This window comes from Sphaeramia orbicularis, chromosome 8 (genome assembly GCF_902148855.1).
Source record: "Sphaeramia orbicularis chromosome 8, fSphaOr1.1, whole genome shotgun sequence".
In the NCBI taxonomy this organism is placed as follows: Eukaryota; Metazoa; Chordata; class Actinopteri; order Kurtiformes; family Apogonidae; genus Sphaeramia; species Sphaeramia orbicularis.
In genome coordinates, this window is record NC_043964.1 from 23,364,411 (window position 1) to 23,378,419 (window position 14,009).

General features: G+C 36.3%; 1 protein-coding gene and 1 non-coding gene across 3 annotated transcripts in view; both read left to right on the top strand.

Annotated features, from left to right (window-relative positions):
• gjc1 (gap junction protein gamma 1) overlaps positions 1–14,009 on the top strand; it is an 81,398-nt gene that overhangs the window by 29,909 nt on the left and 37,480 nt on the right. The gene's annotated exons all lie outside the window — the stretch shown is intronic.
• On the top strand, positions 5,080–5,151 carry trnac-gca (transfer RNA cysteine (anticodon GCA)). The gene has a single exon. It is a non-coding gene; the product is annotated as a tRNA-Cys (tRNA).

The following is a 14,009-nucleotide window of genomic DNA, read 5'->3' on the forward strand; positions in this document are numbered from 1 at the left end:
TAAATTTTAGCCGAAATATATAAATATGTGTAAGGTGAGGGTTTGTTGGTGGTTAATGGTTCATTCTTTATAAAATGAGACAGCAGGATGGAGATGGATTTCGTCTTAAACAGTGCTTTTCTTTTCGGACACGGCAGCTACCGCAGCAACACTTCCTGACACATGCCCTCACATGACCGAACTAACCAATCAGGAGCTAGCAGTACATAGATCGGTAAATGTAAGTGATTTAGAAAGGCAGATTCAACAGACTATCTTAGCTGCTTGTACACTACAAATGAGAAAAATTAAATGTGTAAATAATAATAATAATAATATTCTGCAAACATAAATGTAAATAGTTAATTGGGTAAACACTGTCAATATATTTTTAACAAATACATGAATTAACTTATTCCCCGTAATTTATTTCACTGTTAAACCTTATATTTCTTCAACATAAATTACTTTAACTTCTGAGCCTTACATATGGAATGCACCAAAAAACAAGCTTATACTCTTAAAGCAAAAACCAATGATACAAGTAATAATGACAGATTTTATGGTCTAATAGAGTGGATGACCTGTGTGAGTATCAAAAGAACCTGCATTTTGAATGAAGTGTGTAAGATTGGTTGAACTCTGTATTATAGAATATATGTAAACTAGCCATTACAAATGTCACCTCTACTGCGATGTTCACAAAATAAAATCATTAACCAAACATATTTCCGAAGACACTAATTATTTACGTTGGTTTGCAAAGTTTTCCATGCGTCCCCGATGTTGCTTTGGAAACAGTTATTATCAGATTTCATTTGTACTATATGTGACCTGGTTAATTCTACTGGTGGTGATTGTTGTCATGTTTTTATGGGTGGAAGAGGAAGCCTTTAAAAGAAATAAGATGTTGTACTACTTATTCTACTGATTTTTACCTTTCTGTTGAACATGCCCACACTCTCATTTATTTGACCCTTTAGGTTAAACTTCATCTGAGTCGAAACAATGGTGTTTACAAATTTAACAGCCTTCAACATGGCCTATTGATTTTTTCGTTCTTGGAATATTCACTATTTCTAGATTCTTTTCAACAACCAATCCTCTTTATTTTGTTATATATCCTCTTTATGTTGTTATATGTTTATAAAATATGTTTCATTTGCCCTCTGTTTTTTGTCATTCATTTAATTGCAGCTTATTTCATCATTAAATGTATAAGGTTGATTCATATTTACACAAATTTGGACTTTTCACCACTTTGTCACTTTGCTTCAATAATTAATTCCAGAGCTGCGCCCTGAGAAAACAGTTTTTTGCATTTAATTAGAATAAATGAAGGATAATTGTTTAGTGTGAAGGTCAGACACAACAGATTGACAAGAACAGTGAAGTCGACTGAATTATTCATAAAAACAGACTCAGTTACAGATTTATAGCGGTTCATGTCACAAAGTTGACCCACATAAGGCCTTGATTGAAATATGAGTCGCTCTGTCCCAACTTGTTTTAATGTGTGTGTAATAGTGTAAAAGAATGCTATCGGAGGTCATTTATCCCCACCGCCGTCAGACAGTACAACACAACAGTGTAACTCTGAACTGTTTGGGTCTCATCTGTACTGTCTGACATTTTCCAGTTCCACTCTTTTGTAAATATGTATATCGTCAATGAGTTTTATTACTTACTGTTTTGTATTATTTTTTTATGCACTTTATTCTGTTGCTGCCTTGACCAGTGAATTTCCCTATTGTGGGATCAACAAAATCTAATCTAATCTAATCTAATCTAATCTAATCTAATCTAATCTAATCTAATCTAATCTAATCTAATCTAATCTAATGTGTTATATTGTATAAATGTGAAATAGGGGTGGGATTTAATAAGTTTTAACAAGTTTTTTTCTTCCCACTCCTTTTTGAGCAATACATATTGAATTTATTTTGTTATTAATAGTGTACATTGTAATTGCTATATTATCTTGATCACCTTTATTTATTAATGTATTTGCTCTGCTATTAGTTCCTTGTGCATATAAAAAATGTTTTGTTTTTTCTTCTGCTCAAAACAAATAAATGAATGAATGAATGAAATGAAAATCAATGAATGTAATGTAATGTAATGTAATGTAATCTAATCTAAAGTAATATGTTATGTTGTATAAATGTGAAATGGGGATTGGGTTTAATACATTTTAATAAGTTTTTTTCTTCCCACTCCTTTTTGAGCAATACATATTGAATTTATTTTGTTATTACTAGTGTACATGGTAACTGCTATATTGTCTTGATCACCTTTATTTATTAATGTATTTGCTCTGCTATTAGTTCCTTGTGCTCATAAAAATGTTTAGTTTTTTCTTCTGCTCAAAACAAATAAATGAATGAATGAAATGAAACTCAATGAATCTAATCTAATCTAATCTATCCCCCCCCAATGAACCTCAGCCAAAATCATCGTCTCAGTGTTCAGTCGCTGTGATGGCAAGGATGTCTTTACTTATCTGGATTAAAGTACTTCAGTGGTGTCTGGCAGTGACATTTGGCCTCTGTGCGCTCTCCTTTCTGCCAGCGTCCGTGTGCGACACTAAGCCCAGATCTTTAAGTCACTGGTTACCCGTCTCAGATGTCTGATTTAAACAGCCTCCTTGCCGTGGGGCGACAACCACATTTCATTACACAATGCTAATTAATTTCTGCACGAACTCATGCGTGTTTCTAACTGATTGACTCATTGTCACACCCTAAATAGATGTCCACGACTCATGATGCTTTAAGTGCCAATTTCACGCCAGCTACAGGGGCTGAAGCTGAGCTATTAACTTGTTTCAAGTGAAATGTCAGGTGCTAAGAAAGGAAAGGCTTAATGGGACAGCTGTTAATCAGTTACTCATTAGCATTGTTGCATTGTATGGAATCCTCAGGGACCTGTTTGTGATTTATGTGCTAATAATACTTCACTTAACCCTCCAGGGTCTGTGATTATGGCGGTATGATCAGATCACATGACGTTTTCAAAGCGCCATAACAGAAAAAACACTATAAACAAACTAGAAGTGCTAATGTCAACTTCACTTGAAACTGCAGATTTGAAACCCCCTCCCAGTTTGTGTTGGATGTTAATAGACTATGTAAAATGATACAATTTAATTTGATTGTACAAAAATATTCACTTCTACCTTTATATGTTCATAGTTACCACCAATGGTTTTCTTTTTCAAGTTCAACTGATGATGTTTGGGACTTATATTGTAATAAATATGCTATATTTTCAATTCGGATTTGATGATTTTGATGACTTTTTTGTATTTTTGGGTCGATATGTTAACAAAGTTAAAGTGAAAAGATAATTATTAGGTTACATAGGTGAAGTTGTGCAAAAAAACTCCAAAACAAAACAAAAAAAACACACTAAACATGGTTACGATAATCATTTTTTATGTGGTATATCCTCCTGAGACCCAGTAAGTTAATATTTTTGCCAATTTACATTAAATAATTGCCTTAATTGGAAACAGCATGATGCAACAATTTTTTTTTCAGATACATTTTTTATTTAAACTTTTTTATATACATATATAAAGTCCTTTTCAGTAGATTTTTTTTTTTTTAAGTAAACGTCTTAAACTCGTGTCCACTACAGAGGACAAAAATGCATTGCTGGGTCTCAGGAGGATATAAAAGCCAAAATTAGAAGTATTCATAAACGACCAAAATAGGCTCAGACCCCTAAGGGTTAAAGTCGCTTTGTCATCGAGGCTGGTGGTGAGCGTTGACAGAGTCAGCCCTGACCAAGCAGGGAGGGATGAGCGCAGTTGGCAGGTCTCAGGTCTGCTTTGGCTTGAGACAATGAGCTCAGAGTGAATCCAGGCTGCTGTATAGGACCAACATAATGCTCTTATGTCCCCCCCCTTCATCGCTTTCCATGTGTCCCGCTTTACCTTGCTTAACCCATTTGTCTTTTCGCCGTGCATCCCCAGTGTCTTTCCTTTCAGGTCAATCTAGCTGAGCTCAAAAAGCCATTATTCATGGTCTGTCATAAATCACCGCTGTAATCAGTTCCTGTACACATCAGCCGGCAGGGAAATAGCCCTGAGCGCAAGAAATCAATCCCATCAATAAGTGAAGAAATCGTGAGTCTATGTGTGCATGTGTGTGTGTGTGTGTGTGTGTGTGTGTATGTGTGTGTGTGTGCAGTAATTGGCTGTGTGTTGAAAGTCTGTAAATCTTCAGTTCTTTGGGGGGTTTCTCTTCCTTGTTAGTAGTTTGTTTCACAGTGCGTCTGACTGAAAGCTGGTGAGCTCCCAGATGGATAAGAGCAAGATGGTATCGATGCACCGGACTACATCCACACAAATACAAGAAAAGGAATGTTTTTGCTCGATGGAGTCAAGGGATTTTATTGTCAAGTAGTTTAAATGGAAGTAAACAGGATCAATTCACTCCCATTAGAGGACTTTATACTGTATAGTAGACTGTAATGTGTGACTGATAGTGGGTTTTTAACGGCTGCTGTGATAATATATTTTAAGCAAGAAAAAGCTGATTAATCGTCTGATTTTTCCCCACCCTCCCTCCTCCGTGAAAAGAAAAACAGAGGAAATGAAGCTGCAGGAGTCTAAATCAGGAGGAAAAACACTAAAAAAAACTGTTTAGGTCACATCAGACAGAACCTACAGTAGATAGTGATAGTAATATTCACAGTAGTAGATGGTAGAAATGTACAGTACAAAACTCAATACCTGCAGGTTTAACTTTGATTTTGTAAAAAAAAAACAAACAAAAAACCTGAATAATTGTTGAACTGAACATCAAACTCCGCATCATTAAGCAGTAAATTAGGAAATGCTCTGCTTTTGTTTTGCTTCCAACTAAATAATTTCTGTGGATAAGCTAATATTATCCAAGTTCTGCCAATGCTGATATGTTTGTAAAACTCTATTTTCTGTGTATGCAGAGCATTATACTGTTTATTTATCAAGCTTGAGTAGTGAACTGAGGGGGTTTGGCACAGATCTGCTCTTGGTTTCGAATTGTAAAGCTTCAGAAAGGCAGTGCTCTCATAGTTCAGTCATATTTTTATTTTCTAACAGGCTCAGAAGGGGGTATAGCTCAGTGGTAGAGCATTTGACTGCAGATCAAGAGGTCCATAGTTAAAATCTCGGTACCCCCTCATCCTGTTTAGATCTCTACTTTAATGTTAACTCTGAAACCTGATAATGTCACACTAGAATTACATGTGTCATAGACCAAAACTTGCTGTTTTCAGTGTCCACACAGAGAAAACAGTCACAGATACATGGCTTAAACTAGAATTTCAAACCAAAGAGACACAGGTCTGCATCAGTGTTTATGCATCTCCTGGATGACACTTTTTACTAATGTGATCTTTCACTTCTTTAGACTGAAAGTTTACTTAGAAATGTAAGGTTGAAATTTTATTACTCCTTACTGTCCCTTAACATTAAAGGCCTTTACACACAAGAAAAAACACAGCATGGCACTGTGAATATTTTCATCAACATCTATACAAAGATCTGATTAAAAAAAAGACACAGTGCAAACTGTATTTGATTTGTATGATTTTCATGTCTTGGAAAACCTTCATTATCTGGACTGTCTAGTTGTCTGTCACATTGCGAAAGCGCGTAAAAAAATCAATTTTATTCCACAATGAATGAATAAAATGCAGCTTTTTCATTAGATAATATTTGCATTCTGTGTATGCACTTGTGACATAAACAAAATAGAAAAAAAAAAACATGACATGTAAAAAAAAACAAAAAACAAGGGCATCAAGACCTCAAACTTTTGGAGCCACTTCACTACAACTTTAGTTATTTATAAGTTGTTAGAAAGATTTCCATTAGCTTTACATTGATAATCAATCTCCTGATTGAAACATGGGACAAACACGCACAGAATAAATATCATCAGATGATTATTATGTTGAACGTGACTGTAAACTTGCTCAGATGGCTTCATGAGGCGGTCACAATTCACATTATCAGGAGAATGTTAAGGTGCATGAAAACAGAACTAATAGGAATTTAAGACTTTACATTTCTTAGTCTCTTTGGTTTTAAAATATAGTTTGAGTAAAGCATCTGTCTGGCCTGTAACACAAGTAGTCCTCATATTACAGCAGTGTCACAACTTTAATTTTTTTCTCTTTCTTTTAGTGTTACTATTCTCAAAAAATGTGCAATTTTAACAATATTATGCCTCTTAATAAATGTTTCATGCATGTGTAGATCCACTGTGATCTCTAAGTTGTAATGCACATGTGTAAATGATAAGCTGAGGCATAATATTGTTAATATTGCAGTTATTTTTCTTAGGAAATTTCAGGTCGATCATGGTTGTTCATGTTATTCATATTTTTTAAGGGATAGTTTCTAGATGTAAACATTTCATGATGTAATTTTACTTTTTCACTCTAAAACATATAGAAAAGTTTGGAGTTGTCATTATATATAGGTTATTATGTTAGTTCCTCGCCCCCCCGAAGGGGAGGCAAAGGGTATTGTTTTTGGTTTGGTTTGTTTGTTTTGATTGTTAACACTCTAGCAGCAAAACTATTGACTGAATTCATACCAAAATTGGGTTTATAGATTAACAGTGACCCAGAATAGAACTGCTAACATTTTGGGAAAAGTAGGTCAAAGTTCCAATTTTTTATGAATTTTTAAAATCTTTTTTCTCCCATTTACTTGTAATGAATGAAATTTCAAATGTCTATGAAAACATCAATTTTGTTCAATTCACTTAAGACTCGGCACATATATAGAAGCAGTTAATATGTTGACATCAGCACATGCATAGACATGATGACATCAGCTGGATCGATGCCAGAATAAGCTACAATACGTGCGAGGGTGGTGTTTGCTGTGCCTGGCACCACCTGTTATATTATTGGTTCAGCCCACTTGAGGTTACATTGGGCTGTATGTGACACCTGAATTAAAATAAGTTGGACTCCCTTGTATTACAGCAAACAGTTTCAGGATTGGATAAATCAAAACAGGATGAGGGGGCACTCAGATTTGAACTGGGGATCGCTTGATCTGCAGTCAAATGCTCTACCACTGACCTATAATCCCTTCTATTCATTCAATGCAAAGTATATCTTAATTGTCAGAGCATTTCTTTAATTTCTGCATCTTTTTGAGGCTTTACAGTTTGAAACCAAGAGCAGATCTGAAGCCAAACATCTGCGATGAAGCTCCTCTCTTCACCACTGGGATATTCAGGCGTTTACCGGCCCACAGGCTTTGTATACACAGTATGTGACCTCCAACTCTGCCTGGAATGAACTATTATTCACACCCAGAGGCATGCGGTGTATGGATGTGTTCAGCGTGAGCGTCTTGTCCTTACGGTCGGTGATGGATGAGGATGACTAGGAGGAAGCTGAGGTTTTAGAGGAGGGGGGGGGGGATGGGGGACGGACAAACAGTAGTGAGAGAGTGAGGTTAGCAGACGGGTGAGGATGTGTTGGGATTTGAGGGGGCGGGTATATAGCGAAGGCCCAGGGGAGGAAAGTGGGGGATGGTGAGGAAACTGGGTGTACTAGTGAGTTTCTCCTTTTCAGATATTATAAAGCATCTATACTGTGAGCTGGCGCCAGAGCGAGGCCTGCTGCGAGCTCCATGAATGGGATGTTGCATGAGAGCATTGTTTCTGCTCAGCACTCGGTGCCATGGGCTGAAACAGAACGCTCCATTCATGCACTCGCTCTGATTTGGTCTCATTAGGACTGTGCGCTCCATGCGTGTGGAGCTGCCTTTCTATGTTCGTGAAAACATGTATGCCTATTTGTTTCTATAAGCTCTCCATGTGTGAGAATTGATTGCTTCGCTTGCAGGGTTTTTCCTCTGAAACATATGTGTACATCAGCCGTAGGTCCGTATCTGTATCCATGGTATTTTTTTTTTTTTTTCTCTGGAACTAAGGGAAAGGCTTCAGATGGGATGGGCCACTCTTTCCAAATTCTGATAGGAGTCACTCTTTTCCTGCCCTTGGGTTGGTTCTGAAATGCTGAAATCAACACACGCTTTGTATTACAACCTCGTCCAAAAACAACGCGACCTGTATTCCCGGGCCCTCTTTGAATTTTTGACCCAGAAGCGTGGTTTTTGTTTTCATTTCATTTCATACAAACGTTGGATTTGCAGGAACACACCGGGGGAACGAGTGTGTTTGAAACGCACCATCAGCTTTATCCTCTGAGTCATCTCTCATCACCATTCTGCTCTTTGTATCTATCAGTCTTTCAGACAGCAGAATGGCCCCTACAGTGTAGACTGAGGCTGAAAGCTGCAGCTGCTGCACACACTGAGCACAGGCAAGGGACAGCACTCCCCCTACAACACTACACACACACACTAACACACACATGAACACACAAATACAGATAACAAGAAAAGGATGGGGGGAGTGAGAGAGCTGCTCCTCCCTGTTTGTCTGATGTTTTGCTTTGCTTTAATAGCAAGACTGATGCCATTTAAATCTTTCGCTTCAATTCACTCAATGCAAATCCAGCTGCATAAGTGGGTTAGCGAAGTCCTTTACTGACACATAGGCGAGGGCAGTGAATGCAGCAGGCCTATACAGCCAGCTAAACCTCATTTATCGTAATGTCAGACCTTCTAACTGATACATTAACTGGACACGAAAGATCTGTGGAGGGAAAAAAAAACATAGCTATGTGAAGACAAGTTGGTGAAATTTGCATCTTTTTACATAAAACTCTAAATTAGCATGCAAAAGCAAATTCATGTGCACCCACGTTAGCGTCCCAGAATTTCAATTAACACGTTCTTTTGAATGTTTCATATCTCATACAACCTTGATAAAAGCCACATTTTTGAGAGAGAATCCACTGAGCTGTGTGTGACTAATGATAATTAATGCCATTGTCTCATGACTATACATAGAGTAGAATAATGCACAGACAGAATAGAACCGAATAGAATAGAATTAATTTATCACCTGAAGAAGGAATATCCACAGATAAAAGCGTTGCGTCACAGAATAATTATGTGAATAAATACAACAGTAATTGCATTTACAGCCAGTGTGTACAGTATACAGTCTTATATTTATGTTTATTTCGCTTTGTCGACCACATTCATTGCGTTTGCAGTTTGGGAAAGTATGTATATTCACGTTTAAGTAACATTAATCTAGCTTAATTTTCATCTAATACAACTTTAACTCCTATTCAATTCTGAGTGTAGATTTTATAATGTAAACACAGTATGAAAATGAGTTAAAAGTAACTCTACATTAATCATCTACAATGAAAAACTCCTTCACATATAAAATTTATCACATGATGACATGATTTTGACTTTATGTAGCATGACAACTTTAAACTTTTGACATTGCAGTTTGTTGAAACACCAGATGGTGTGACTTGGACAGATCATCTGTGATGAACTGAGGGGTCTTAGTGGGTTTTAGGTCTTAGATCATCCGACCTCACCTGGATGACCCATCTGGAGGTCATCACTCACCACAGATCCCATCTCCTCGGCCGCCTCAGTGTTTTCTTTTTTTTCCTGCATGGACTATTATGTTGACGTGGTTCTTTTTTTGCAAACCCTCTGATGCTGTGGACAGTGAAACACCCTGCAGCCCACCTCAGTGGGCCTCACAGTGGGCCTCCCACCCATGCCCTCTTCATTCCAGTTTGAGATGTTTGACCTTTTAGACTTTCCTAAATGATCTTTTAAGCAGCCCCATGCCTCGAACAGTGAAATGAAACTTGTGTCCTTTCTATGCACTGTAAACCCTTCAGCTGCTTCCTTTAGTCCACCTCTTTTTAATAGAACTGTTGTGTCACTTTGTATTTTTATGCTGAGTATTGACTTCTTTTTTTGTACTTAAAGTAAATATCTTATTTCTTACAGATGAGGCTGTGCAATATGACAAAATACACTGCATGGACAAAAGTATTGAGATACACTGAATTCAGTCGTTTCATTGTTATCAGATCTGGACTGCAAAATGATCATAACAAATATAATATGATTTTGAATTGCAATAAATGTTTTCTTTTGGTCCTTAGAATTGATTTTGTTTACGCTGTCATCTAAAACACTTCAGAGTTTTGGTCAACACTGATTTTTTTAAAATTATTATAATAGTTTTAAACATTCTGTCTTTAGATTTAGGAAGTATTTGCCAAGTTCTGACTATAAACAATCATTCTCTCTAACTCAGAAACAAAAATCTGAATTGATTTGACATTTAGATCATTATTGACATGAATATTTTTATCATGATAATATTCATTATCAAGTCCTACAAACTGTAAGTGTGATGGGTCCCAATATTTTTGTCCATATAGTGTGTAGTGTGACAAATTGGAAAAAAATATATATGCTTCTTCATATTCACAGTTAGAAATTGCACTCCTTACTTAAACACTCAAACATCCAAGAACACAGTTGTAGTATGAAAAGTTTAAAAAATGTGTTGCCAGTGAAACTTTTTTATGTTATATGCAAATGATATATGCAAATATGAGCAACTTTTGTATATTATTCATAGAGGAAAAGATATTTACATTTCATAAAAACTACTGAATCACTGAAATGTCAGAAAATACAATATATATATATATGACATTTTTTGATATCACTTCTCATGACTATTATTCATTCATATGTAACTATAATTAAAATGGGCAACAACATTAGCATGATAAAAACTGTTGTTGTCAATAATGATCACAATAAATGTCAGATCAGTATTTATTTTAGGTTTACAGGCTGATATTTCTTCCTTAGTGAGAGTTGAAGAAACCCCATTGTGATTTAGAATTATTATTTACAGTCAGAACATCATGAATATTTCAGAATTGTAAAGAATAATGATTTAAAAAATTCAGTGTAAAAATTTTTTTTGAAGCATTACGTAAGCACAGATGACAATGTAAAAAAAAACAAAAAAATGCAACCTTAAAATGAAATAAATAGCATTTATTGCAATGACTTATCATTTTACCAATCAGTGCTTTTGTCTAAATCATGAAAAAACCACAAAATTCTATAAACGCTTTTTTACCAAAGCCATGAATCTGCTAAATCAACCCCCGAAATCCTGTTTTCTAAACAGAAATGCATAGTCCACAATATTTTTACAACCAGCTGTGTTATTTATACTGTACATATTTGAGATGCTATTTAAAGAAACCTTCCTTTACTTTATCCGTCTTCCCTCTGCCCGGCTTTTGAGCTCCAGTGGTATTAAAGATACGCTGTGGTAATGAAGTCATTCCTAATCCTGGATGTGCTGTGTGGCCCCTCAGATGTAGACTCATCAAGGTGAAACTGCTGTATGATTTGCTGGATATTATTAGCATGGTAATAGGGTCTTAGAGGACACAAAATGAGAGGGAGCAGCACACACTGTGCATCCAGGTGTGTGATATTTAGCAGCAGCAGTCGCCTCAGGCCTTCTGTCAGACAAGTGAACACACACTGTAATGAAAGACTGGCCACTTCCCTGGAGAACAGGAATAATATGAATAAGAATAACACACATGTACAGTAGTTTTGGAGTGCACACGTACATGCATTTTTGCAGTTTTGCGCTGAAACCCCCCCTACACACACACAATCTCTCCCTCCAAACCTGTCACCAAAGGCAAATATGCTCTGCAGAGGCACCTAGGCATGTAGACACACACACGCACATTTAACGTCTGCACGTCGAATACACTCCATCCACGCCTGAAGACACAACAAGAAACATCTAATTCTGAGTCACTCTCATTCTGACTCACGTACATACACAAACAAATAGGCACTGAGCAGCTTTTTCCCCAGCAGCACTTTGCTTTACAAATGCCCTTTAACTTGGTTACTGGGGCAGGTAGGGTTTTTTTTTCTAATTCATCATATATTTTATACTATAACACACATTTACACACATTTCATTCATGCACAAACCTTCAGGGGCCTCCTCTTTCTGCTGCTTCCTCCCTCCTCCTCTTCCTCCTCTGTTCTCTAATGACTTTGCAGGTGAGCCAGAGCCTGAGGAGATGAGAGATTTGTGTGTGCTTTTGCATGTGTGATTATGTATGATAACCTACACATGCTCACAGACATGCTAGAGTCTGTTCACCGCAGGTTAATTCATCTCCTCCATGTTAATTAGAGATGGGAATCTAAAGGCTTATGAGTTCACGAGTTTTTACAGCTCAGTCAACGTGCTGAACATATGTCGGACTGGCATTTTTCAGCTCATATGGAACATCGTTTTAGTTGTTTCTCCGATATTTTCCATTACTGCTGAGCTAGACCTCCTCCCTTGAAGCTTTTCTTTAAAACGTCCATCTGCTTTCTCAACTGCTTAGTCCTCTCGAGCCAAAACTGTCCAACGTGATATCATGACTTGTGTAAATATACATGCCACTTTTAATTGGTTAATTTGGTTTAATTGGTTATCTGTACACATTATAAGGTTTCCAGGTGTATGTTCAAATACCACGCACTGAGGGTTAGGGTTATGTGAACCGGAGATCTTGGTGTAAATTGACACGTGATCAAATGGCGTTGCATAACACGCGAAATGACGAAAATGCATACGTATAGCATGCCAAATGCCATACAAACTGGCGTGGCAAACAACGCGATTTCATGAGATCAGTCTCAAACCGGCCCTCCAATGGGTTCAATCTTGTAAAATGCAAAAATTTGTCTGAAATATTAACAATCAAGGGGTTCTACAGGTCAAGATGATGGAAAAGTGGATGGGACCAGTATAATAATAGATTAATAACCTATAAATGATGACATCTACGAGGTTTTCTCTTTGTTTTAGTGAAAAAAGTAAGATTACATGATGAAATTGTTTACATTAACAATCTATCCTGTCATAAAAAAGATGAATAATCTAAAACCCATGAAAAACATGATATTTCTTTTCATTCATTCATTCATTCATTTATTGAATTGTTTATAAATCAAAACCATGACGCTGTTTTTGTTATATGCTCATGTGCTTTGTTTATACTACAACTGAAATAATAAAAAAGAAATATGTTAAAAAAATGAACACAACATTCATTCATTCATTCATTCATAACCTTTATTTAAATTCAGAAATATATTGAGGAAACAACCTAGCTGAGACACAACACAAAACATTTGAAACGCACAATAAACATATCAGAAATAACAAAAAGTAAAGGGGACAAAGATGAATTAAAAACAGAGAAGTCTACTTAAAATCAGGAGCAGCTGTAGGTCAAAATAAGTGAAATTTGAATAATATTCTGCCTGTTACTAAATGTTTTGTGTATTTGTAGATCCACTGCGATCTACAGGTTGTAATGAACATGTATAAATGAGGCATAATATTGTTGAAATTGCACTTTTTTTGCGTGAAAACAAAGAAAAAAATGTAGAGTTATGTTTTTATATTAATAAATTGTACTTATTTTTCTGAGGAAATTTCAGGTTGTGTATGGTTGTTCAGGTTATTCACATTTCATTTTGTAATTTAACTTTTTTCACAGTAAAAAAGAAAAAAATTTAAATACTATTTATAGGTTATGATACTATTATTTTACTGGTCCAGTCCGCTTTAGATCAAATTGGACGGAAAGTGGCCCCTGAATTAAAATGAGGTTTGCACCCCTGCTCTAGAGGGTCACTAGGGGGGCTGGAGTCAATGCCCTGCTTCTATAGGTCATCACAGGGTTCACAAACAGTAGTGGAAAATGTTTTTAGACATGCTTAAAATTTTACACAATCTCAAATATTATCATGAAATATTTGGGGAAAAGTATTTTTTGGGTTTTAAAAGGACACAAACAAATGCAAATGAGAACATGCAAACTGGAGGGCTAACAACTGCATCACCATGCTGTCTCTTTAAAAGAAAATAGTGCAACACATTTGTGATTGTTTCTCTGTTATTGTACCATTGTCAACCCCCCCCCCCCCCCCCTCACATTACATACATATATGGAGTCAATTAAGTGGTTAAACATTGAAAAGCCATTAGAATAAC